Source organism: Marmota flaviventris, chromosome 3 (genome assembly GCF_047511675.1).
Source record: "Marmota flaviventris isolate mMarFla1 chromosome 3, mMarFla1.hap1, whole genome shotgun sequence".
In the NCBI taxonomy this organism is placed as follows: Eukaryota; Metazoa; Chordata; class Mammalia; order Rodentia; family Sciuridae; genus Marmota; species Marmota flaviventris.
Genome location: NC_092500.1, coordinates 176,989,548 through 177,017,182, shown reverse-complemented (window position 1 = coordinate 177,017,182; position 27,635 = coordinate 176,989,548). Strand labels below are relative to the sequence as shown.

Below are 27,635 nucleotides of genomic sequence, written 5' to 3'. Positions count from 1 at the left end.
GTGCTTTTGAAAGCCAGCTGCATGTTAGGTCCTCTGCTAGGTGACGGGGTGGTGGGTGAGCAGGATGGCCCTTGCTCTCACAAGGGACATCAAGAATTAAACAGAGCATGCGGTGCTGACCAGGTTCCCTCCTGAAGGAGCCCAGAGGGCTGGGCAGGGGGGAGAGGCAAGGCCCCCTGGAGGGGCTGTCTGGGCTGCTCCCTGCCTGTGCTAAGTGATGTGGGCCAGGGTGGCAGGTAGGCCACCCCGTGGGGAGGTTAGAGCAGAGGCAGGACAGGACTGAGTCCCCCCAGAGCCAGCATGTCCCCAGGAGAGCCATACTCCAGGAGAACGCCATCAGGGTCTCTGTTTTAATGCTTTTTTAGGTGTTTAGATCTATTTACTTATTTATCCATCACCTCATTCATTCATTCATATGAGCATTTGTTTGATTATCTATTGATTTTTCTCAGATTCAGCAAATTCAAATTTCTGTTTTATCAGCAATGGCCACGGTTTGTCCTTCGAGACGCAGGATGAACTGAGACCCACAACGTGATGGTGTTCAGAGGTGGTGGGACACTTAAGAGCTGGCGAGGGAGTTGCGTGGGACTGGTGTGGTCATGGCCAGACTGGACCAGAGACCCTGTGAGTGGCTGTCTGTGTCAAGGCCTCCCTCGGTGGTGTCACATATGACGCGCCCACCGGCCCCTCCCTTCTGCTGGGTCACACTGCTGCCGTGGCTGTCTCCCCCAAACCTCGGGCCTTTTTATTGTTGTTGTTTTTTATCTCTGATGCCCAGCCCACAATTTCTTCTTCTTCTTCTTTTGGTACCAGGCACTGAACTCGTGGTCACTCGACCACTGAGCCCCATCCCCAGCCCTGTTTCATATTTTATTTAGAGACAGGGTCTCACTGAGTGGCTTAGTGCCTCACCGTTGCTGAGGCTGACTTGGATCTTCCTCTCTCAGCCTCCCAAGCCGCTGGGATTACAGGCATGTGCCACCGCGCCCAGCCACAACTTCTTCTAATAATGAAATAAACTGTGGCAGTTTTTGCTGACGACATTTACTCTCTTAAGTCCAGGAACTCCAAAGAGCTTTCAGAAATAACAGGCTGTGTTTGACAACCATGCGGCTGCAGGGGAGGGTCTCTCTGCGTCTCCTGCTGATCTTGCATTTAGCTACTTGCCACCAAAGGTGCCAAGCTCCTCACCCTGCAGCTGGCACAGTCCCGCATCTGCCAGCACACCCAGGCCAGCCACTGCCACATGGTACGGGGTGAGGTTCCACGTAGCTTTTGCCTTCAGTCACACATGAGTGAGAGGATCCCATGTCTGTGCCCGTGACGCTTCATTTGGGAGGGGTTGTTGGGACAGCTTTCATTTTTTACCTCCTTATACACAAAATGCTACTATTGTCCCAAACAGTGATGACAAAATTTCCCCCGAGGGTGGTATTGCCCTCAGGTTAGAATCCCTGCCACCACTTCAGGTTTTTTTTTTTTTGTACTAGGGATTAAATCCCTGGTGCTCTACCATACAGCTACATCTCCAGACCTGTTCTGTTTCATTTTGAGAGAGGGTCTCATTATATTGCCCTTGGTGGCCTGGAAATTGGGATCCTTTTGAGTAGCTGGAATTACACGATAAATTTTATGAAACATTTATTTTTGAATATTTTAAAAGTACTTTTATTAGAATGACATGTGCTTTAACATTCACCTCCAATAAATTTTATTTTTATTTGATATTTTATTCTATGCCTACAAATGCTTATAGAATACAGGAATAAATTCCCTATTCTCTTCCTGTTCCTGAGCATCTTGTTACACTGACACAGTTTAGGACACACATAGATGGTGGCTTGAAGTCGAGTTTGCAAGGGTAATTCCTGTACCCTCACGTGGTCTTTCTGGAGGGAATCAATGTTCCCAGAATGGAACAGGTCACTTGGAATGAGTGCTAGGAGACACAGAGGGCCCAGGCCACTGGGTCACCATGGGGAATTCATGAGGCACAGCTCTGAGAAACACTGTTAAAATATTAAGATACCTATAAGAAATTGCAGAAGACTTGACAAATCTAGATCCTTGAAACAGAATTCCATTTAAATCAGCCCACACTTTTGATCTGCTCCTGTTGATACCGCAAGGCTAAGGAAGAGTCACTCTGAACATCCACATTGCTCCTGTCCAGCCCAGGATGCTTGACCTGCAGGAGCCAGTGCCTTCAGAGACAGCAGTCACACACACACTCAGCAGGGCTCAGCTTCCATGAGCAACCCACCAGGGTAGCCCCCAGAGCAGGCACCCAACCTCAGGGACCAGCCAGGCCATCTGCAGAGGTCAGTGGCTGCTTGGACTCCTGCTCATTAATGAAGTGCTCAGGACTTATTCTTCTTGTTTTCAATTTCTATTTCCATCCCCTTAACCAACACCAGCATCACTGCCCCCCTGAATTCATAGGAAACAATTCAAAAAGAAATGAAAGGCCCCGCTGTCGACTGGCAGGTAGGTCAGGGCAGTCAGATAGGTGAGCCAGGCCGCGGAGCACTGCAGGCACAGAATGAAACACCTGAGAATTTTCAAGATCCCATGAATTGTGTTTCTCTTTCCTGTTGGCTGAGACAGTGGCAGTGAGAGATCCATGGTGCATTTTAAAACAAGGCGGTGCGCTCATCTCAGCAAGTTCAACAGGCTCCTCCCGCCGGCTCCGCAGGGCCGAGTCAGTGGGCTCCTACCTCGCCCGCACCCCAGGATCACCCAGGCTCCCCCAGCCCATCAGTGGTCAGGGTCTACCTGTGCAGTGCCCCCCAAACCAGCCACCAGGCCACACTTGGAAGAATGTGACTGGGAAGAGGAAGGAGAGGGCTGCCAGCCTAGGGGGACCAACTGGGGAGCCCATGGGGAAGAGGAGTGGAGCAGGTCCATGCTGACCAGGGCGGCCTGGAAGGGGCCCTTCCTCCTGGGCCACCAGAGACAGGCACGTGAGGCTTTTGTGGCCTCCGTGATGGCAAGGAGAAGAATTTACTCCATTTCCCCAAGAAACCCATCTTCACCCAGACTATTTACGCACCGGGGCAGGAATCTTTGTGGAGAGAAACTTCTTAAGAAAGAGAAACAATAACAACAATAAGAACACTGACTGAGACTGTTGGCTGACCTCTGGTAGCAAATGTGAGACGCATGATGAGTGCAGTAACAGAGGAGGCCTCAGTGATTTCCAATTACTGTGCCTAATTTGGACTAAAGCAAAGATTTATGTGTAAACGGAGACACCAAAGTGAATTTATGATACATTCCTACTCAAAAATAATCACGTAGGAATGATTAGATTTTTCAAAGTGTGCAATAAATACACCGATAAATTATACTAGTACAAAAGAGCTAAGTAATCTCATAAGCTAAGCAATTCCGTTTTTTATAGGTCACAGTAAACATGTCACTAAAAATCCTCAATTTTATTTCCTATAGGTATCAGAATTGCATTTGGCTGCTAGTCAAACGGCACAAAGGCCTATGAGCAAATAAGAGCGTGGGTTTCCCTTGCAGAGCCGGGAGCTGAGGGAGAGCCCAGGACACGGGGGGCCAGCCAGGAGCCCAGCCGGCTCACTCCCCATCCTGTGGTCCCTGCTGTGCTGTGCCAGTGAGGGAGGGCTGCAGTCTCCTGCCACAGAGGACCCACTGGGCTCAGGGTGGGAAGAAGGCCCACAGTCCAGGTCTCTCACAGGCAGCTGAGCAGGTTTTAAATGCATCTTAAATTATTCAATTTCTTGGATATTTATTTTGCTGGAATGCCCTTTTTAGCTAATTTCTTTGGGGATTGTCTTAGGTTGACAGTAAAATCGAGCAGAGAGCAGAGCTCAATTCCCTGACCTGTCAGTGTCTTTGTAACATTGGATGAGCCAGGCACACGGACACACCACGGTCACCCAGAGCCCACAGTTCACGTTAGGTGGCTCCTGGAGGTGGACATTCTGCAAGTTTGGACAGACGTACAATGATTTATATCAACCACGGCAGCATCGTGCAGAGGAGCTCTGCGGCCCTCCAAAGCCCCTCTGCTCTGCCTACTCGTCCCTGCCGCCCTCCACCCTGGCACCCGCTCATCTCTGACTCCACAGCTCCGCCTTTTCCAGAGTGTCCTGGGGTGAGTGGCCTTTTGGGATTGGCTTCTTTCATTTGCAATATGCACCTAAGTTTCCTCTGTGTCTTTCGTGGCTGGAGAGAGCATTTTATTTTAGTGCTGACTAAGTCCCACAGTTGGACAGACTAGAGTCGACTTATCCATCGCCTATTGCCTTCACATCTTGGTGGCCTCCAGATTTTGGAAGTTATGAATAAAGCTGCTGTTCCAGTTGACTTTTCCACCACTGCGACCAGGAGATCGGAAAAGAACAATTTTAGAAAAGGAAAAGTTTATTTGGCTCGTGGTTTCAGAGGTCCCAGTTCATAGACAGGCGGCTCCGATGCTCTGGGCCCAAGGTGCGGAAGAACATCATGGTGGGAGGACATTGCAGTCAGGAAGTGGACAGAGCTCTGCTCACCAGGGTCAAAATACAGACCCCAGAGGCCCGGCCCCAGGGACCCACCTCCTGCACCACACCCAGCCTGCCCAAGGTGACCACCCAGTTCATCCGTGTCAGAGGGTTAACGTTCTCAGTGGGTCACCCTCACATCTAGCATTTTACTCTGAGTGTCCTTGCACTGTCACACGCAGCTTTTGAGGGACACCTCAGATCCACACTAGCAGCTGTGTAAACGGCCTCGGGTAGGTTCCTGTGGAGACCTAAGTTTTCTGCCCTCTTGGGGAGACACCAAGAAGTGTGACTGCAGGAGGGATGGAAAGTTGCCTGAGAACTTCCCGAGCACAGATGGGGGCAGTGCTGCCTGACAGGAGAGTCGCATGATGTGGATCCGACATTCTGTCCTCAGTCGGGGCTGTCCTGCTACCCTAAAAGTCCTCTGTGTCCATTGGATCCCCACCCCGCCGCAGCCCTTGGTAACCACTGACTGTCTCCCTACCTTCCTAGTTACGCCTTTCCCAGAACCTCACGGTTGGGATCATAAAGGCCTTGGCCTTCAAACAGGACCCTTCTGCTTAGAAACATGCATCTATGCTTCTTCTCCAAGCTGTGTGTGTTTTCTTTGCTTTAGTTTCATAACCTTGAGTGAGGGATGCAGATCAGTGGTAGAGCAAGTGCCTAGTGTGGGGAAGGCCTTGGGCTGGATCCCCAACATCGCAAAACAAATAAAGAAAGAAAGAAAGAAAAGAAAAGAAAAAAGAAAACATCACCCTTCCAGAGGCTCCTCCAGTGGCCTCTGTTGAGATAACTTTGCCTACAAAGGCTTTTCCTGGTCCTTCCTGCCCTTGAGGATCCTGGAAAGGCAGTATCGGAGCTCTGCGGAGACCAGGGGCAAACATGGAGGGTGACAGTATCTCTATTTTTTTGAATGTTATCTAAATGGCCATTTCTTCTGGGATTGCCTTAAGGTCACAGTAAAATTGAGCAGAGAGCAGAGCTCCCATATCTACCCTGACCTGTCAGTGTCTACTATACTAGAGTCACTGTGAATATAGCGTGTCTCTCTATATAGACACCGTGTCTGCCCCCAAATGTAACAGAAACTAAAACTGGAATTCAATTCCCACCAAAAACACCATTTCAATGAAAATAAACAAATCTTCCCCAAACACAGAACCACCCTGATGCCCTTGGCATTGATTTTCAGTACAGTGCTTAGATATTTTACTCTATTCTCAGTTTTGGGGAAATAAAATGGAATTTTTAAAAAAAAAATTCTTCTCAGAATGAGTTGGGAATTAACTAATTATGAATAAAGGGAAATGCTATTTTAGACAAAACATATCACAAGAACTAGGGCAAATCTGACATAGGTAGATGAAATATCAACTTAGCAAACAAACTAGGGACTGTCACCACAGAACATGGTTACTTCATTATACTTTATTAACTCTACCATAAAACTGGACTAGTCCCAAGACCCCCCATGGTGGGCTCAGGGACAGTATCCGGGTTCTATTTAACTTGTTAACATTGAGGGATTTTATTTTCACAGTTTGAGGGCACTTGTGGGTGTCAGGACAGAGAAGAGAAGGAGATGCACATTGCAGAAAGAAAAACAATTTAATTTTAGAAACTGGAGAAGAGTTTGAATACATGACCACCTGCCATCTTTCCCCACGGAGATATCAGCTGTGTCTAAGTGGGTTTCCATGTTGGTCAGCCCGGCTCAGTGCCATCACCCCTGGAGACACACTCGAGTCCCGACCAGCACGGGGGCAGTGTCCCTCAGCCTCTGGAGCCAGGCAGCTGGACACACAGAACCCCTGGCACCTCCCGAGGACAGGCACCTGTGAGTCTGGTTCCCCAGGAGAGATGGCGTGCTTGCTTTTGGGTATAAAGCAGGTATTGTTTGCTTACTAAGCTGCAGACTTCCTGTTTACTCTTACATGTTGGTTTCTGTTGACTTTATTAAGTATTATGTGTTTACTCTGATAGGTTTTCACGTTTGCTTCCTCTACTAAATGTGTTCATAAGCACCATCCACCAGTACACTAAAGGAAAGCATGTGTGGTGTCTGCTAAGATAAACATCCTGAGCTTATTCTGTTAAGAGTATTTTGTGATTGAAATAAGCATTTAGTCGTGCAACTCAAACATTTTTCTAGGCTAAGTTCTTCAACTATGCTCCACAATCAGGCCCAACATTTGGGCACCAGATGCCCCAAATTACTTCTGGAAAAGAGCCTGGCTCTGCCCTCGGGGCTTCATCAGGTCACCTCTGCAGGGCTGTCACCTACATGGGTTCATTTAGACCCTCCTTTATAAAGCATCACTCCGTCCTAGCGCACGCTCTGCCCTGAATCGACAGGACAGGGTATCTATACACCACGTGCTTCTTTGGGAACACAGCTCTCAGCTGCTAGTACATAATCATTAACACTTGACCCGCTGAACTCTGGCCACCAGTGCTCCGATATCAGAGACCTAAGATGTGACAGTATGTGAAACAGGACCGTGAATGCTGATTCAGTTAAAATGAAGCCTCCTGTGTGGGCCCTGGCCCAATCTGACTGTGTCCTTCCAGGAAGAGAAAGGGCCATTGGGCCCACCTGCAAACAGAGGAAAGACCCACGGGACACGGTGGGACAGTGGCATGTCTAGGCCTGGGGGACCCAGGAGATGCTCACCCTGCTGACACCTGGCTCTTGAGACCTGAGAATGTGTAAGGCACGCAGAACGAGACCCTAGGTGTGGCAGCCCAGCAAACTACTACGTGGGACGGAGCAGAAGGTAAAACTTACAGGTGCTGGCAGGTCTCCTGTGTGCAGGGAGCCAGCCTCCCTCCAACCACAAGTCCTGAATCAGGACAAGGCCATCCCTTCATGTGACCCGACCCCCACATGCTGTCCAACCAACCACTTCAGAATGGTCACTGGCATGTGGTACAGTATTTAAAAGGAAGAGTCAATGGATAAATGTGTCCTAAAAGTCCCATTGAGAATATTACTTGCATTTCAGTGAAATATTATTTTTGAGACTCTCAGAGGGAAACAGCCTTCTCTGGTGTCAGCAGTTTATCATTCTGGGAAACTGGTTCATCTTTACTCTGCCCACATTGTGACCACGGTGACTAACTGCAGCCGTCAAGGTGACTGGGCTAAGGCTGATCGTCCAATCCACAGAGGACCAGAATAGAGTAAATGAGAGGAGGAAGGTGTGATTCCCTCCTTCTCCTTGACCAAGGACGTCTGCCTTCTCCAGAGCTTGGATGCTGCTGCTACTGATTTTCAGACCTTGGGCTTAGTTAATTAAGCCACCAGCTTTTCTGGGTCTCTATTTTGTAGAGAGCAGGGTATAGGACTTGGCAGCCTCCACTCTTCCTGAGCTGTCCCCAGAGCATTGTGGCCTCACCACATGTTACAGCTTAGATGTGGTGTCCCCCAAAAGCTCACGTGTGTGACAATGCAAGATGGTTCAGAGGACAAATGATGGGGTTGTGAGAGTCTTAACCCAATCAGTGGATTCATCCCATCAGGGATTAGCTGGGTGGTGACTGGAGGCAGGTGGGGTGTGGGTGGAAGAGGCAGGCATTGGGGGTGTACAAAGTTTGCATCTGGAAAGTGGAGTCTCTGCTTTCTGATCATCATGTGAGCTGCTTCCCTCTGCCATACTCCTCTGCCATGATGTTCTGCCTCACCTCAAGCCCTGAGGTACGGAGACAGCTGTCCATGAACTGAGACCTCTGAAACCGTGAGCCCCCAAATAAACTTCTCCTCCTCTCCTGGCCATGCTGAGCCAGCTGAAGACCGCACACCTCCCCGTGGGGCCCGGGAGCACACAGGCTTGCTACTGCAATGGAGATAAAACTGCCTTCCATTCATTACACCCAAAGTGGGCCACACCAAAGCAAGCTGCTCACGGGGACAGCACTTCCTATTGGGACTTCCCTGTTATGGCCCTGTTCTATACCTAGGTACCTCCTAGCCCTCCTCATTCTGCCCAACCTCTGGCTCTGAAGAGTGGTCTTGCCACGTCCTCTGCACACAGACTCCTGTGGAGAGACGGAGAGGTGGAGCCCTCCCGGGTGCTCCTGCCTGGCCGGTCCCTTCCTCTGAGTGAGCCCACCATCAGTCCACACTGCTCCTGCAGGGTACGGTGCTCCACAGGCCTGTCAAAGTAGAAAACCTCACTCCTTCCCTGCTTTTCTCCTTTTTCCCATTAGCTGGTCGAGTTCAGAGATGAGTGGTGCACACAGAAATGTCACCTCTGTGTCTTTGATCAGAAGTGGGCTCTGGTCTTTGGATTTGAAAGGATGTACTTTGTGATGAGCTTTCCTACTGAAGGCCTTTGACAAAAGTCACGTCAGTGCACCTGGGCCCCAACTCAGAGGGCCCCTCCTCTCAGGGTTTCACAGAGACGCAACCTTGTTGTTAAGTCAAGAGCATCTGGACCCTCAGGGAGCGGCTTGCACTTTTCTGAGTTTACCATGGTTGATTAGAGAATCAAATGCACTTCTGAGTTACAGGACTGTCAACTCAGGTTGCACCTGTGAGATGTAGCCCGCTGTAGGTCAGGAGTGTCTGTTGTTACAGAGCGCGGAGCGCCAACACACCCACGGTGCGCTTCAAGGCTCAGCTTATTTCCCACAGCCTTCCCTGAAGCCACGCACCATTTCTTCCCCGCTCTTCACATTACGTGTATTTCCCAGGGACAGGAGAAGTATCTGAGAGTTCCCGCAGGCTCCCTCCTGCTTTGACATACAGGAAATGCCACCACTTCTTTAATCACTGTCTGCACCTGTGAAAGTCTCTCTCAGCGGTTGGCTCCCACCCACTCTACAATCCTAAGCAATTTATTTAATTTAAAAAAAACATAATGGGATTAGACAATTGTCAGTATTTTCCCTGTTTATATTTCTATGACATCTTGAAATCTTGGAGTAGAACCTAGCTACAAACACATGAGCCGTCCAACTGAGCTTTCCTATAATTAGTACATTCTTCTACAGTATTGCTTTAGGACCATTCCAAAAAGCTTACACAGTGCACCATGGACCTTGTCACCCACCTTTCTCTTCCCCAGAATACACCACCCCAGAAAAGCCAGTCTAGTTTTAATAACCTGTTCCCAAATCCCCACAGGGCTCCTCGCCCAGGTGCTGTCAGGTCTCATCCAGCCTCCGTCTTCACGGTGACTGCGGGAGTGCTCTCCCGCCTCCTGCCCAGCCCTCCTCCACGCTTCCTGCAGTCAGTCTCTGAACCACGCAGGTGACCCCCGCTGCCCGCCTTGCCTCCAGGCCAGGCTCCTCCGTGATTCAGGGGCCCTGCGTGGTCTGGCCCGGGATGTCCAACACGCCCTTCCCCTTCCTCCCCTGCAGCAGCTGCACCTGCCATGGGTACCAGGAGTCCTCCTCCGCAGTCACACCCTCTCTGGACCCTGGGTCCCTCCCTGTCTCAGAAGCTCCCTGCATGCCACTAACACTCTGACTGGGGCAGCCCTGGGCTGGGGCAGCCACTGTCCTCCCCGCTGTGAGACTTTTCACTCTGCATTATCTTCATTTTTCTCTGTTGCTCCAGCTCCTGGAGGGCCCTCTTGGTGACTGTTATACCCACTGTCAGCACACAGTAGGCACTCTTTAAAACTTTTATTTCTATTGTATTTTCAATTCATGATACTTTAATGTAATCCACATTTTTGTTTTTAATTAAAATCAGAACTATATATTTTTCATGCAAACATGATAGTTTGAAATGTGTATACCTCAGGGAGGGCAGTGACTGCTTGGAGCTAATTAACAAGTGCATTATAATTTCATTGTTTTGCCCTGAGAACACAAAATCTACTCTCCACAGTTTTTAGGATTTCAATATATCGTTACTCACGGTAGTCACCATGTTGTACAATCCACCCTTTCAGTTATTCCACTAACTGGAATTCTGTACGCTTGACCGTCCCCTCCCAGCCCCATGCCTCTGCTGTTCTGAGGCAAGCCACCCGGCTCCTCATCCACACCTGGCCTGGTCACCCTCTCCCACTCATGCAGCACAGACTAGCCCACCTGACTTAGGCTCCACACGGGGTGGGCAGCTTCAAAAAGGACTTATTTTATTATCTGAGAGGATGAAATGATTCTGTATCAAAATAACAATAATACATTTTATGAAAAAATAAAAGTTATATTTATGTGCATATTTGAACATATTCTGGGGTATTTGATGGGGTATTTTTAATTCCTAGTCCCAGACAAAGATCTGGACGAATTGAAAAATATACAAGTAATAGATGAGGAATGAAAATAGTGTTTTATTTATTAATAAAAGTCTTAAGCACATGTCCATTTTAGAAATGCAAAGCTGCTTTCCTGCACAGGCCAGCACGGGCCTTCGCTGTTCTGGCTGGTCCAGCAGAGATGGCGTGCGCAGCCCTCATCTCCAAGACAGCACAGGATGTGGCTGGCATGTCCACCCTCTCCCTACCTGACTGTTGTCTAAGTTTAGGGTTTAAAACCCACACAGACCCGGACAGAGAGGAGGTGTCTGGCTTCTATTGTTACCCTGGGTGGTGGGCGCTAGGGAGAAAGAGGCAGGGTCAGCCTGTGCTTCTGCTCCTGGCTGAAGGAACAGCAGGGGTCAGAGTTGTCCTGCAAGGTGTGGACCACACCTGCTACCAGGTTAGTTCTCATGTTTCCAGAGCTTTGACTTGGAAACCTCTACGAGAATCCATTTCCTTTCATCAGCGTTAGGAAGCGAGATTGCCACCCAGGAATGCCAATCTGCACCCTGTCCTGTGGGGCAGCACCTGGACCCTTCTGTACTCTGCGGACATGGCACCTGCCCCTGGCATTTCTGAAAGCCACGTGAACACAGCCTGGTGGCGCTCTTGGAAAGAAGCAAAGCCTCCCACAACTATCTCCTTGTCCATCCTATAAGGTCCTTGCTTAGCATCTGGATGGCCATCTTAAGTGACAGCCGCCATTTTAAGGAAAAATTTTCACTTTCCCACCCAAGGGTGTGTTTGAGCAAGCCTTACCACTCCCTCATACCAACCCAACCTCTGAGCACCTGCTTTAGGGCCTGCCAGCTCTGATTCCTGTGCCTCCCCCAGAGTCCCAGAACCCAAGCCTGTTCCTGAGTCCCAGAACCCAAGCCTGTTTTGCCTCTCTCTCCTATAGAGAGATGGCCTTTATCGTCAACTGTGAAAAGTAAACTCTCCTGTGTATCTGCCTGGTCTCCGTCTTTCATTTCTCATTTACCTGCCTCTTGTTCCTTGTTTTCCCTTCACATCCTGATCAGAAATGTAACCCTGAAAAGGGCATGTGTAATCCTGCTTACCCATGTGTTCAGGGGAAATTGTGCTGCGTGCGTCACATACTGCATTTGCTTTTCATACAAATGTGCTTTGTCTCACTAAAACCAAAGAAGAGATGCTTTTAAAGGTGAAGGCAGAGCTGAGCTGAGCCAGGAATTGTGACTGTGCTGCTTCCCCTTCCTTTTTGTCTAAAGAGTGTTGGATCTAGAGACTCAGGATGGCGGGCCCACAGGAGGGAGCCCCTTTGTCTCCTGCCTTTCTTGTCTTGTAGAAACTGGGAGCATATTAATTTTCTAACTCCATTTTAACACTGTCCAGGTAAGTTACAAGAGCTGTTGGAATCGAGAATGCTGGTTGTGGCTCAGCGAGGAGAGCTGAGCGACTGGGCCTCAGAGAGCTCTCGCCGTGACTCAAGGTGCTGATCAGCCACAGGGCGAGGCCACAGTTGGTGGGCCCAGTTCCCTGATTTCCCTGCTGATCTGTGATCTGATGAGGATTTAAGAGGACTGGTTTGAGCAGTTCAGATTTGACCAAGAGGGTCTGGCCTGGCAAAACCTCCAACATCCTGGAACAGAGGCTTTCCACGGACCCTTCAACCATGTAGAGAAATAAGCCACAAGTCATGGGCAGCCTCAGTGCGTTTACAGACTGGCGGTTAGACGCAGGGATCCCATACGTACGTGCCAGGCTTCCTTAGAGGCAGGAGGAGAGACATAGATATGAGGTGTAGTCTAGAGCTCCCATGTGGGACAAGGTAAGGAAGTGTAGACGTGGAATGATGATCGGGTCATGAGATCCTTGACTAAATCAGTGGGTTGCCACTTGAATGGATTCAGTGGGTGGTGACAGTAGGCAGGTAGGGTGGGGCTAGAGGACACAGGTCATTAGGGTGTGACTTTGTGCTTTCTATCTTGTCCCTGGTGAGTGAAGTCTCTCTGCTTCCTGGTGGCCCCCTTCTGAGCTGCTTTCCTTCCCCACACTCTGCCGCCTGAGGCTCTTCCGCACCCTGAGCCCAGACAGAGCAAGGGAGTTGGCCGTCTATGGACTGAGAAGCCATGAGCCAAATAAACTTTCCTCCTCTGAAAATTGTTCTTGTCTGGTCTTTTGGTCTCAGTGGCAAAAGAGCCGACTAAGACCAACAATATGGTCTTTCGTTTTCAATGTTATAGACGTTTTCCAATGACGCAGTGGAACACAGGGGCCATGCCAGTAACAAGGAGCACCCGGGATAAGTGAAAGGTGCACGTCACGTCACACAAGTTTACATACTGGAACAAATCAGCAGAAATTCAGTAGTGAAGAGTCTCCACACTGTGACACTGTCCTCAAGGCACACAGATATTCAAAGCTCTGACGCTGGTGGTCTAGTTGCTCAGGACCAAGAGGACATAGGGAGCCTGAGGAAGGACCCTCAGCATGTCGGAGCCGGGCCACTCTGTGGGCCCTAGATCATCAGAGCGTTGACTTTCTGCCCAGCATGTGCTTCCTCTCTGAGCACCCGGGGGCTCATCTCCCCAGGGGCCTGTCAGGCTGACAATCTGTACTGACCTGGCCCTCCGTGTGACCTCAAGTTCACGTGCACTGTGACCCCTTAACGCAGAACCACCTGCATTGCCATGTCCAAGATGGAAATGGAAGATGAAGGTCCTGGTCACCAGGTGAGCCCTCATTATGAAGAGGGAGACAGCACTGGCTACTCTAGAATTCTAACTTTAAGTAATAAAAAACACAGATGTCTCTGTCTCCAAACATACATGTTATGCTTTCCATGTACTTGTGTTTGTATGTTACAGGGAAGACATTCAAGCTAGTAGATTCACACAACTGTAAACCCTCACGTCTAGCAGACCCCTTCAAACACTCATGACCCCAATTTTCAAGAGGAGTGAAGAGCAGAAATGAATTATAGGAAAAATGAATAAATGATTGAGATTCATTCATTCACCTGAGAGTTTATAAGAAACAGCCCATATTTTTTATTAAATGTCAAATAGCTAACACTTCAAGAAAAAAAAAGAAAAAATATTCCTGTATATACAAATTCATTGAGAAAAATCACATTCACCGGTAAAATTTGCCACAAATTAGCTTGTATCTTCCTACTACTTCTAGACTACGTTCTGAGGGAGGAGAACACATGCTCAGAAGGAAGACTTGCATCTCAGCAAAGCCACTCATCCTCTGTGACTCTCAGCTGGATGACTAAAGTATCTGCTTCCGGGGTCTGAAGGACAGCAGGTCCTTTGTGCTTACGAAGACCAAATGAGGAAGGATCACGTGGTGCCTGGTGTGGTTAAGCTCTATGTGTCTGGGTATTGACGTACTGTGTCCTTGTGAGTTAGCGAGCCACTCACCCTGAGGATCCCCCAGCCGAGTCCCCACAGGAGTTGCCAAGGGTCACTAGAAGGCAACTGCTCTGTGCACTATTTGAAAGAACACAAGCCCTGGCCAAGCACGAGGAAAATCTCTGATAACCCACATGAAGAGCCTGCTACTAAGCTCTGACCAGAGCTCTTCACATTCCCAAGGCCACCACACGCAATGAACTGCAGGAAAACAGTCACACCCCAAGGAACCGAGGGACACCAGAGAGCTGAGGAGAACTGGATGGGGTCCTAGGACAGAAAGAGGACAGTTGATACAAGGTACAGAAGGTGAGTAAAGTACAGCCGTCAGTGAAGACTCCTCCGAGTTGAGGCAAATGTACCCCATCACTGTAGGCTGGACACCATGACCCTAGCAATGTGGGGGGCCATTGTGGGGCACCAAGGGCAGGGGACAGGGTGTGGGGTGCACACCACATGCTCTAGCAACGCAAGGTGCCAACGGCAGGGGATGGGCACAGGCTGGACCCCATGTGCCCTAGCAACGTAAGGTGCCAACAGGAGGGGACAAGGCATGGGTGGACACCACGCAACCCAACTATGCAAGACGTCAACAGTAGGGGACGGGGTGTGGGGTGGACAGCAACTCTGTCCACTAGTTCTGCAACTCTTCCTGCCACTTTCCTTTGTCTCTCGGTGTTTTGGCCACACTTTCAATGACTCCTGTCAGCTTGGGCTGAGGGTCAGGACCTTGGACAGGTACTGTTAGCATGATGAGAATGTACTGAGATTCTTCCAAGACTCTACGGGGCACACGATCTGTAAGTAAATGTTTCCATGGCGAGAGCAACCAGGACTAGCCCTGTTTCCTCCCATCCAGATCTCCAACAATCTGATTTTGATATTGCATTAGAAAGACCAATATTCCCTACTTAGAGCTCTCTTCTCTGCTTCTCTTAAATGCTAGGACATGTTTCAAAAATGACACTAAAGCACATGCTAGGTTTTATTGTGGTGTAGGCATTCTACTGCAGTATTTGAAAACGGTAGAATTTAATTTGGCTGGTTCCATGCCGATTTTCGGTATGGTAAAAATGAAGATTATAAGTTCAAGATTTTATGGAATTGGTAGGCAAATTTTTAAAATAATTAAGCTAATAATACCAGCTATTTAAAGGCCAACTCAAGAGGAAAACACAGTCAATGGTGTACAAACTGATCTTTAAGAAACCAGACCCAAGGACTGGAAGTCCCCAGAAGGAGGTTTGGCCATAGGAGGAAGCTCCCGTTTACACGCTCCCTGGGGGAGTCAGAGAGGGTGGGAGCAGGAGACTGAGTGCAAGTTAAAATGCACACAGACAGCCAGGTTTGATGAAGAAGAAAGGAGCATCGTTCTGTGCCCTACAAAGCGCCCCACGATTCTACTCACACAAAACATCCAAGAGTCCTTGCTGTAAAACGACCGTGTTGCGCCTGCGGTCATCAACCGCCCAGGGTAACACTTAGCACTTGGACTCTGTCCTGTGTGGCCAAGATGAAAGCCCAGACCCCTTCACTGTAGATGCTACTTGATTATCAGAGTGGCTCCCGTCTTGCAGCTGTGCTCCGTCCTTCTCAGGATACCTGTCAAGCTGCTGGCCAGTTGTCACCTGGGATGCTTCCTGTCTTGGGGTCCTGCTTGGTGTTCTGGCCATGGCTGCCTCTCGGCTGGAAGACAATCAGAAGTCCTGTGGGCCGAGCCACGTTCCAGCTGCCCAGCCTCCCCCAGAGCCCCAGTTCTGGCCACCTGGTGTGCTCAAATAGTCATCTGGGGTTTGTTGATGGGGTTGGAAAATGAGACGGGTTAACTTTGAAGGAAGGTTCCAGACGGCGGGATGTAGGGAAAATGTTCAGAACTTGTTTTTCTACTCTGTTTTCAAAAAATAAATTCACTGAAAAAATCAAGTATCAGAAGTCCCTCTGCGATTCTTGCAACGGGGATTGCTTACGGTACTTTAAGTTCCAAGGTAACCGTCAAACTCAGCTCCACAGAAGCCATCAGAAGACAGAGAAGGAATGACCAGTTTCCAAAGGGTATGCGGCAACAAGGCTACGTCATGATCTGTCGTCTGGGTGGACAGTCCTCACACATCTATTTCTTCCTATTTGTGGTCCATTTCTTTGAGTGTTACATCGAGTCATGTGTCACTTAATGGCAGGGCCATGTTCCGAGAAATGTGTCATTAGGTGACATTGTCATTATGTGGACATCAAAGAGGCAGTCAGGCCAGGCTAGCCAGCACCCCGGGCACACTGGGCAGTGTGGCCACCTCTTGCTCCTGGCTGCAAACCCCACAGCACCACGTGAGTGCACCCCGGGGCAGCAGCTGCACAGCGGCCGTGTGTGTGGACAGCACAGCACAGATGGGCAACTGGAGGGACAGGAGACGGCAGCTCCACCTCCACCCCTGGTGGCACCACCGTACTCATGGCCTGTGGCTGAGGACAACATCGTCACACAGCCAGCACCCACTGTCCCAGCTGTCTGGTCCCCTTGTGCCACTGTCACAGAATACTGAAGTCTGGGTAGCTCTCAGAGGACAGCGTTCTCCTGGTTGGGAGCCCAGCTTCTAGGCTCACCGGTTTCATCTACTTGTGCCGAAGGTGGTTTGATGAAGTTTGCAGACGCGGGTCATGGGCTACATGGCGCTCTGCTTCCCCCCGAGTGCACTGGTATCACCAGAGTGGCACACACCAGAGCTGTGGGGCCTGGTCGCTAGGACGTGACGGTGTGATGTCTTAGGTAGCATGGAGCAAAGCGTAGTCAAGAGGTGCTCCTGCACCTTCCTGAGCTCCCGCTATTACGCATGGTGAACTATGAGGACCACTCTGAGACGCCCAGTGGCACACCTTGGACACAGAGCTGCTAATCCACGGCTGTGCTGTGCCATTCCCACTGCCCTAGGAAGGTTCGCATTCGTCAGAAAACAAGGCGAGTGCAGGTTGGCCCTCGACATCCAAGGGTTCTGCACCTGAAGACTCAACTGGCTGTATATCAAAATCATTAGGAAAGACGTGCCTGCACTGTCCTCTGAGCAGCCGGAATATTCTTGTGGAAATCGCCTTCTGCTAGTTATTGTAGAGGTGTCCACAGGGGAGCGAGAGTCTGCAGGAGGATGTGCAGGGTTAAGTGCAAACACTGCGCCAATTTACACAGGGACTTGAGCAGCTGTGAAGTTTGGCACCGGGGTCCTGGAGCCTGTCCCCTGTGGGTAGCCAGGAACCATGGGTATTGAAAAGACAGGTCACCAGCTTGAAAGGAGCCGGGTGGCAGAGAAGTGTCATGAAGCCTACCCCCTGAGCGTAGAGGGTGCGTAGAGGGTGGTGACCACCTGCTCAGCAAAGCCTGGGCCGCCCAGGCACTGGGAACGCTGTGGCAGCTGCCGGCACTTGGAGATCTGTGGCCCCCGGAGCTGTGCTGGAAGTGCTCCGACACACTCTGCCCTCCATACGACACCTTGGAACAACTGTCCTGGTCCCCATCCTGGCTCTCCTTCCTTCCAGAAGACAGCAGTCGGACCAAGATAGAAACAAGGACCTGCTCCATGCTCATGTGACACAGGCTGGGTCCCGTGGTCTGTTGGGACAGAACTGACCGTGAAGACAGAGTGGGTGGTCATGTTGGCGGCCCCCTGGTGGCTGAGCCATGTGGTCACAGAGACTCCCTGCTAGACCAAGAGGACTCGCATAGCAATGCGAACTGTGTCCCCTGAGCCAAGCACAAGGGTGCACATGACAGAGAAGTCAGTAAGGGAATCGTCACCCCAGGAGCTGCTTCTGACTCAGGAACACATGCAAAAGCAAGGCAGTCGATCACGTGGACTGAACTCGGCCTGGAGCTGTTTTGAAACCTGTTTTCTTACCTGTACTGTTTGCCTTTAAGTAACAGTGCCTGTAAAGAAGGTGTTTACTGCATCTGTGAAAACTCACACCTCTCCTGTTCCAGATTTCACCTGGATTTCTGAGACTCCCACTGCCCCAGGAATCCTGCCCCATCAGCTGCACAAGTCAAAGGATTTCTTCACCACCAGCACTAGAACACACAAAGTCACTCCATTCTGTCCCAAACAGCATGCAACTAACAGCAGAGGCGTAAATACTTGACAACAGCCCTTTGACTTACAAGAGACTGACTTCTCTAACTTCCTCTATCAATTAGGACTACTACTTTTCAAATCAATTAAAAGATGAGGAAACTGGCCTGGTCACCTGACTCTTCTGGTCAATTGCTGGCCACATCTCCAGCCTCCGATGTCCCCTGAAGTGGCTCTCACTAGACCCCAGGGCACATGATGACAACAGACAGTCACAGATGCTTCTGTTTCTGTCTCTGATTTCAAGGCAAGACACTATAATTAACATTAACTAAAACCTGTGGACTTCTTATTTTCAAGATGAGAAGACACTGGGTCAAATGCCCGCACTGCACTGGCTTTGGGCTGATGTCAGTGTGGGCCGGATACAGGGCAGCTGGGGTGAGTTAGATGGAGCAGGCTGTACCTGTTTTATTCTCCCCTAAAACATATCCAGAACAGTCAGACTTTATTCTGTTGGAGATCTTAAGGCCACCCCACTCTACCCCAAGCCTTAAAATGCCACAAATAAAACAAGAAGCACAGTTGGAGTCCCTGGACATGAAAACATGGTCCCAATCTTTTTAAGTTCAAAATTCCTAGTAACGAAAAGAGCCAGTTTCTTCTTCACCAGTAACTAGCAATAGTCCTCAGGGTTCAGGCACGATGGCAATATTTAAACCCTCCATCATCCCCGCCCATGTATTTTTGGAACATTTAGTGAAGATTTCCTTAGCCAAATGGTAAAAAATGTTTAGTAGAGATGAAAGTAAAGGAACTACTTAATATCAACTGACTTTCCAACATGTATATGTTTTTTTTTTTTTTACTTTTCACCAACACTAGTTGTCAGCAAGTAGCCACGTTTCAGATCTGTTAGATTATGGAACAGTTCATGAAACCATGCTTCATAAATACCATGCCTAGTGACATTTTGCAAAATGGTTTTCATTAAACTTCTGTTAACTACATTTAACTTTTCAATAAAGTTTTTTTTTTTTTTAATTTCATGGAAATGTAATTGATTTACTGAGGCCAATAATCAGCTACTTAGTCAAGTTTGGAAATGAGACAAGACCCCCTGCCCTCTCTGGGAATGCTGCCTTGCTCAGGAGGTCAGCAGGTTAGAGGGGCCGCTGTCCTGCTGTGACAGAATACTCTGCACTAAGCCACCTGGTAGGTCACACAGAAACCAGCGCCCTCCAAGACACCTGCAGCAATAGGGAAGCAAGTTTTGAAGCTTGAAAGTGACATTAAGCCTCAACTCATGAAGAACCTAGCAGGGCTCTTCAACTGTATGATCCGGTTTGCTCCATTTCCCATTTCCTATCCCTGGATTTCACAGAAATCCAGTCTTACTCTTTCAGCACCTAAAGTTTGAAATTAAGTAGGTTTTTAATTACCATGTTTTAAAATTCCAACTTCTATTAAGTGGTAGGGGGCCTAAAAAGGATACTCAGGGTGATGACTTTCCTTGAATGCTAGCTTTCCAAGAGAGGGAGACTTCCAAGACAACCCAGGCTCAGAGCCACATCTGGGCTTGGTGCAGTTTCCCTTGGTGAGGGCTGGAGAGGCACCTCCGGGGCTGGTGCAGGTGTGGGGCACAGCAGGGATCTCCAGGGAGCCCCTTTAGAGACCTGGCCAGATGGTAAACCAGTCCACCTGTTGAATCCCTCCACAGCGTGCACCAGAAATATAGCTCCAAAGAAGGCATTTGAATTCAAATGACGGAGAAGAAAGGTTTCACATGTACCCCGTACCCCGTATCCGAAAGGCTGAACTTCAGCAGAATGACCTTGCTAAATGCTGCTAGGAACTCAGGGCTGGTGGGAAGATAAAGTGCTGTATCCAGGTATGTTCTCCTGATTTTTCTGGTGGTGCTGGGGATGGAATGCAGGTCTCCCAGGTGTGCTCTACCACTGAGCTTCACCCCCAAACCCCTGCTAAAACCATTTTGGGAGGCAAATTCGGTGACTTCTTCAAAAGTTAAATATGTACCTACAATATGAGGAGAGCATTCCATGTTGAGGTAATGACCCAAGGAATGGAAGCAGATGTGTCAACCAAGACTCGTCACAGATGATCGTGGGACTATGTTCTGCAAAGTCTCAACCAGGGCAAGGACACAGAAAGGGACTCTGGGGTCTGGAAAGATGGAAGTCGTGGAGACAAGCATCTGTCAAAATTCATCAAATCGCACATTTGTGAACGTGTGCAGTTTATTGTGCAAAAAATACACCTCAATGAAGTTGCTAAAATAGATATTTTCAGCATGAAATTTGCAGTATGTTGGGTATTATTTATGTTTTATAAATTGTATCTTGCCTCAGCAGCATCCACCACAATGCCTCCAAAGCATACCCACAGCAAGGAGCTGCAAGTCCAGTCACACAGGCTGTGCAGAGAACCACGCTGTGGGGGCTGGCCACCCCGACCATCTCAGCTGAGAGATGATTCTGTTGACTGGTATGTGTGTGTGTATGTGTGTGTGTGTGTGTGTGTGCATGCGTGTGTGTGTGGAGCGTGCATACACAACTTGAATTATAGAAGAGGAGGAAAGAATTAAACTCTCAGTGCTAAATATACACATACACACATTTACACACACACCTTGCTATCTGTGTGTGGGTTTATAGAGGTACATATACACAAACAAGTATAGATATTGGGGATCAACTTATCTCCTGTGCCCTCAATGCTGCCTTCCAGGGAGCTCTAGGAACATCTGCTATAAACACCGTGCTGTTACATCTCTGTTTCCAATATTAGTACTGGTAGGTCCTACTTAGGAGTTGCCTACTATCTACTGACAAGTGCGTGGGTCACTCCATGAAGGTCACATGGATTTTAAGCTTTCATAGTCACCGTCTCTGCCTTGCTGTTCCTTATTTTTTATGCTGGTATTTTGGTGCAGAGAAGAGAGCCTGGCACACTGTGTCTTTAACTAAAGTCCACTGAATGGATATGCTCAGGAGTTTCCATTCTCTTCTCATCTCAGGTCACTGCATTTGTGACTGCAGACGGGTTCTGTCCTTGAGCCCATTTACAGATGTGAGATTGTAGCTGAAGGACATTGGATAACAAGTTGGGCACAGCAGGGACCTGCCTGGGAAGTGTGCAGATGGTAGGGTCCTGACTCTGCCCTCCACATTCGCAGCCCACAGCCTGCCTTCCTTGTGCTAGTCCTCAGGGGACCAGGAGATCTGCTGGGATGGTGCAGATGAGGGCTGATGGCAAGGCAGGGCAGCTCCAGGGGAGAGAGAACCCAGAATCCAGGCTTCCTCAGACCCCAGGGATGGTGGCTCCTGACACCTCCCACCTCCTGCCCAGGAGCACAGAGGAGCCACCAGCCTCCTGTGCACTGGCTGCCCCTCATCCTTCCAAGTACAGCACTTGGAGATGTCCTGTCCCCAGGCCACCTCCAGTAGGCAGTTTCTACAAGGTGCCACCTTCAGATTCCATTAGTGCTGTTGGCAAAATTGCACGTGTGTTGACCCTGTCAGCAGAGCACCTTGTCTGTACCTGGGAGTCAGCTTGTCGCTCCCAGTTTTGAAACTCTTATTGAACCTGCCGCACCTTGTGCCTCCTCAACACCTTCCTTCAGGAAGTCTCTGGAGAGATTCTGAAGTACTGTCCCTGTCCCTAGTATGAGAGCTAAAATTATATGTCACGTCACTTTGTTTTACTGGTCTGCCTCGTTCCCACCCATAAGCAACCCATGGGCCTGTTGAGTGGTCTCCACCTCTGTGTCTCAGGTAGAATACAACCCAAAGCTTGCTGAGCTTACAGTGAAACCAATCTCTCACTTGATTTTTGCTCTGTCTGCAATAATGGTTTCTTCAATGACTTTTCTAGCTTCTTCCTCTTCGTCGTTAATATTGGAAAAATAGATTTTCCACAGCACATAACTGGATCTGTCTACCAGCACTCCTAGGGTGAGACAAAGCACCAGCTGACACATTGGAGCAGTCTCTGATTAACTGCAAAGATGCTGCGGAGGGACTTTGTATGCAGAAGCAGATGCTTAACAGTGCCAGACCTTACACGATTATATAGATTGTATAAAATCATGTAAAATGGTGGATGCCATTTTCTGTTAAATTCTTCGGTTGTCTTTTCTGAAAAATATAATGCAGTGACATGGTCGAGAAAGGAACTTTAGAAACCAGTTGGTAATTACCAACCAACCCAACTCCAGAGAAGTGACTTGGTAGAATGTGGGGTAGAACTTCCCTTCTCTTAACCTAGGAAGAGCCCTGGGAGGGATGCAGGAGGGAGAATGGTGGAAACCTTCCTCAGGAAGTATGCTTTTCGGGCAGCTTGGTGGCATGGGAAGTGTGTGCAATGCAAAATAGAAAGCTCATGGGACACATCCCGTGGCTGGGTGCCCATTCCCCACTGTTCTCAAGTGATGGAGATAAACATTACACCACCGGGACTCAGAGGTGGCTCTCACAGAGAGTTCCTTGGCACAGGTGCAGAAGTGGGAATTGTTAGGAGACTGGAGGCTGGTGTGTCCTCTTACTATTGAAAGTTAATGATCACTTTTAAAATGGACTCCTTTCCTGCCCTCCATTGTCCCTGTGAAGTGTGTGCTTGACACATCTGCGAGCATAACGTCTAAACACATGCAGAGCACAGGCACTACATCATGGAAGAATGCACAGGATCAGTAAATAAAGAGTCACAGTGACCATATGGCACAGGGCATTCATTTGTAGATGTGAGTACATTTAAAAAAAATTCACTTAAAAATAGTTTCATAGTAATTTCGTTTCAAAAGAGTGATAATCTAAGAAAGGGGTTTCATCAGTAGTTTAGGAGGTCAGAAAGTCATATTTTGATAAAATATGATGGCATTTTAGGAAAGCGATGAAGAAAGTAACAAGGCTCACTGTGTGTGACCTGTGTGGACCTACAGCTATTTCCAGAGCAGGTAGCTGCTTCTCTGCTTCTCCAAAATCCCCCCTGGTCCCCAGCTCCACTTTGAGCTCCCTAGGAGGCAGCTATCTCCCCACAGTCCTTCCTGCTCCCCAGGGAGGGAAGCCTAATAGGCTTCCATGATCCCCTGTCTCAATCACCAGGTGTGTGGCAGTGGCTTTCTAGTTTCTTTACAGTGTTTATAAAGAAATCTGTGACTTCAACCTTTGCTTGTTCCATATAAGTTCATATTTTAAAATCAGCATTCCCAGACAGGCGGTGTGCTTTTGACAGCGTTTCTGTACAAACATTTCAAAGTCTGTGAGCCTTAAACATGGAGAGAGAAATACTTCCTTCTAAGTCCTGAACCTCAGTGTAATTACAGCCCTCCTCAGCTCCAAAGCGCCCAGTCTCCCTCTCCCCCCCTCCCTGCCCACTTCTCTCCCCTCCCCTCCCCACTTCTCTCCTCCCTCCCTCCCTCCCTCATTCTCTCCTTTCTCTTCCTTCCCTCCCTCCTCCCTCTTCCCTCCCTCCCTCTCTCTCCTCTCTCTCTTCCATTCCTCCCTCTCTCTACTCTCTCCATCCTCCCTCCCTCTCTCTCCTCTCTCCTCCATTCCTCCCTCTCTCCTCTCTCCTCTCCCTTCCCTCCCTCCCGCTCTCCTCTCCCTTCCCTCCCTCCCTCCCTCCCTCCCTCTCTCCTCTCCCTTCCCTCCCTCCCTCTCTCCTCTCCCCTTCCTCCCTCTCTCTCCCCTTCCTCCCTCCCTCTCTCTCCTCTCCCTTCCCTCCCTCCCTCCCTCTCTCCCCTTCTACCCTCCCTCTCTCCTCTCCCTTCCCTCTTCCTCCCTTCCTCTCTCTCTCCCTTCCCTCCCTCCCTCTCTCCTCTCTCCATCCTCCCTCTCTCCTCTCCCTTCCCTCCCTCCCTTCCTCCCTCCCTCTCTCCTCTCCCTTCCCTCCCTCCCTCCCTCTCTCCTCTCCCTTTCCTTTCCCTCCCTTCCTCTCTCTCTCTCCTCTCCCTCCCTCCCTCCCCCCTCCCCTCCTTTCTCCCCTCCCCTCCCCTCCCCTCCCTCTCTCCCTCCCTCCCCCCTCTTCTCTGTAAATATGGAGAAAACTCATTTAACTCATTTTACTTGTGCTGATTCTCACTGAAGGGCTGGTTTGGCCTCCGTCCCACCCTGTACCCCTTGGCTCCTGCCCTGGTCCTTGGCTCCTGCTGAGTGCAGGGGGTGACTTCCTGCCTGTGGAGGGCTGGTTGCTCCCTCCTTCCACTCGCCCCCACACAGGGCCACTCAGTCCTGGCAGCAGTAGCAGGGTCACACTGGTAAGTTAAGGGAGTCACACAGGAAATACTGAGAAAAGTTGACACTTGGTTTAAGGAACCCATGGGGTCGTTGGTACAGTGGCCCTGGGCTGGGGCAGTTGATCAGTTTACCCCTGGGCTGGGGCAGTTGAGCCATGGGCAGGCAGAGAGGACGCCCTTGTGAGTGCCCCTTCCTTTAGCAACCACAGGAAAGGGACCCAGCCACTGAACGCCCCTCCTCTGCTCCCCTCCCTGTACCCCCTCAGTTGTTCCCCATGGTGACATCAGATGACAAGCCAGAGCAAGGGGCCCCTGGGTGCAGGTGGGCCTCAGGAGAAGGGGGTGGGTCTGGGCAAGTCCCCAGCAGGGCCTGCTCAGCCCCCACAGTCCCTGAGACCCCTGAGGAGGAGTCCCTGCCACTCTGCCCACTCTCCCCTTCCCAGGTGGCCTCTGCTAACCTCCGCCCCCCAGGCTCTGCACTGCAGGGAGACTCCTGGCCACTTTCTGTCACCTCTGCTCCCGGATGCCCTTCTATCCAGTGGCTTGACGCTGCCCTCTGCCCTCTGCAGCTCCTCTCCCTGGTGGGGCACCCAGCCCAGCCCCACCCGCCCTCACCCTGGCCTAGTCCCAATCCCAGCCCTCTGTGGGTCCCTCTGATGGCGTGTGTCAGCCCGGCACAGCACGGCACCTCTCTGGTGCTCTTGGCACTCAGCAGACACCGGGTCCATCTTGTCCATTTGTTAATTTTCCCCTCTTGGATGCTCTCCAGATCTCCACAGGCTTGTCCCTGTGTCCAGCTGCCCTCCACAGGGGGGCACACCCAGGGCCCCCACATAGAGGGAGAGACTCCTGCCACTCACGCCATAGTCCTTGTCCCCATGGGACTTTCTGCACTGAGCATGTCATCACCTGGGACAACATCCAACACAAGATGCCACCGACTGCAAGATGCATAGCTATGGTCAGCAACGTTGAGAAAGGATGAAGGACCGACCTCAAGTCCTCTGTCTAGGACGGTCAGACACAGCCCACCCAGAGACATCAAAACAGGGAGGGACAGAAACCTCCTAGAGCCAGGAGGGGGACAGCACTGGGGCTGATGTCCCACCCGTTCCTTTCTTCTGTGTGCCCAGCCCTCAAAACCCTGCCTGGCCCAGAATCTAGAGGCATTTCTATAACTGAGGATGTCAATTAAGTAGATCGTTTGTGATTTCAGCTAGACACTGTTTCATTTCCTCTTTTCCGTATCTTCTAAATCTTATTTGTGTCTCATCGTTGGTGATAATAAACATGAATCCCACATTATGATCGCATGTTTATCATCACAACGACAGAGCAGGGCTTCGGGTGGTTGTCCACGCGACCCCTGAGCAGCTGAGCCTGATCCAAGGCATTCGTCCCAGACATCAGCAGTGGGCGTTTCTTGGAGTAAGATGGCAGGGGGCTGTTTCTAGTCTTCCCAGTGAAGCCCTGCGCGTGGAATGGGGCTCACGCAGACACCCTGATGTGTTAACGATTAACAATGGTGAAAGTGAAGCTTTGAGGGTGTGCAGTCATTGGCTTCTGAGCCACTTTATGTACTAGTTCTCCAAAAAGCAACAGCGTGCGATTCAAACAGGAGGATAGGAGCACATAGAGGCACCGGCGAGGCGGTGGGCGAGAGGGAGGCCCTGCTCATTCGGAGCGTAGCCTGATTCTTATCAGCAGACCTGCCTGTCATGCATCAGAACGCCTCAAAGACTGACGGCAAACTCATCTTCTTTCCTTGATCCTCTTGGTAGGAAGGGAAAGGATCAAATGCCATTGTGTGAATTTATCATAATATTGTTCAAGGAGAAAACTCATAAAAATCCTATCTGTTGCTGCCTTGATTTGATGTATCCTTGTCTAATGTCCTCGTTTACCCAAGACAACAGCCAGACACCGGGGACACAGCAGCCCTCTCGGTTGTCATTGGCCTCGACTCAGTGCGTGCCTGCCACAGAGCTGGGCTTTCCGGGGGAAGCTCTCTGCCTTTTGTGCAGGTCTCCTGGAGAGGAGGGAGATGGGCTGTGTCATGGGTAAATGAGGCCAACAGACACTCATTCCAGTGGGACGTGGGAAAGAGGATCCACCCTGGCCGTTTCTGGAAAGTCCCCTGAGCAAACACCCAGGGAGAGCCGGCTTGCAGAGGGCCTCAGCTCAGGGCCTTTACATCGACCACCTTCCTCACTCGCAGATTAGAGCCACAGCAGTGTCCTGATGGCATTGGGGCTGGCCCGCTACCGCGGAAGAAGGAAAGCGGTCCCTGGAGCCACCCAGTCGGCTCAGTGATGGCCGCGTACACAGGAGCATCCAGTGCTGGTGGGACTCAGGGACTACCCAGGCGGCTCCTGGAAAGATGTAGCCCCCTCGGGCCCACTGGGACTCGGCAAAGCTTGAGGACGTTCCCCTAGGCCAGCATGCCCTTGTGATATGAGAGACCTCTCTTACAACCTCCCCTGCGCCCCCACAGCACCTTCCAAAATGACACTGTCAGGTCGCCAGGAGAACACTGTGTTGAAGCAGGACCTAGAACACCTCCCACACCTGCCCTTCCAGAGCCCAGCCCACACCCCTCCTTAACCTCTGGCAGCTACTAATCTGATCTCCATTTCTATCAATTCAAAAAGTCACAGAAATGCAGCCTTGTCTTCTTCCAGTTGGCACACCCCTCTGAGGGTGCCATCCTGTAGTCTGTAGATTAATGGTTCATTCTTTTTCATCTCTGAGTAATATTCCTGGCTGTGGATGAACCACAGGTAGTTTAATCATTTGCCTTTTGAGTGGAATCTGGGTAGTTTCTAGATTTTTGACTATTAATGAATAAAGATTCTACAAACATTCCTGTTTATATAATTCTATTATTATTTGAATGTAAGCATTCTTTTCTCTAAAGTCAATGTCCAGGAGTGCAACTGTAGCTCATTCATTAATTGCTTGTTTGGTTTTTATAAGAAACTGCCAAACTGACCCCTGGAGTGGCTGTACCCTTTACATTCCCCTCAGCAACGTGGAGTCGCCTGATTCCTCTGCAAACTTGGAGACATTTTGTGGGGCCTCTATTTTTATTTCAGGCCTTCCTATAGGTGTGTGATGATGTTCCTTTCTTGTTTCGATTAAAATCTTCTGACAGCTAAAGGTGTCAA

The 27,635-nt window shown here is 49.9% G+C and overlaps 1 protein-coding gene across 1 annotated transcript in view; it reads right to left on the bottom strand.

Annotated features, from left to right (window-relative positions):
- Window positions 1-27,635, bottom strand: part of Csmd1 (CUB and Sushi multiple domains 1) — a 1,338,703-nt gene that overhangs the window by 336,167 nt on the left and 974,901 nt on the right. The window lies entirely within an intron of this gene.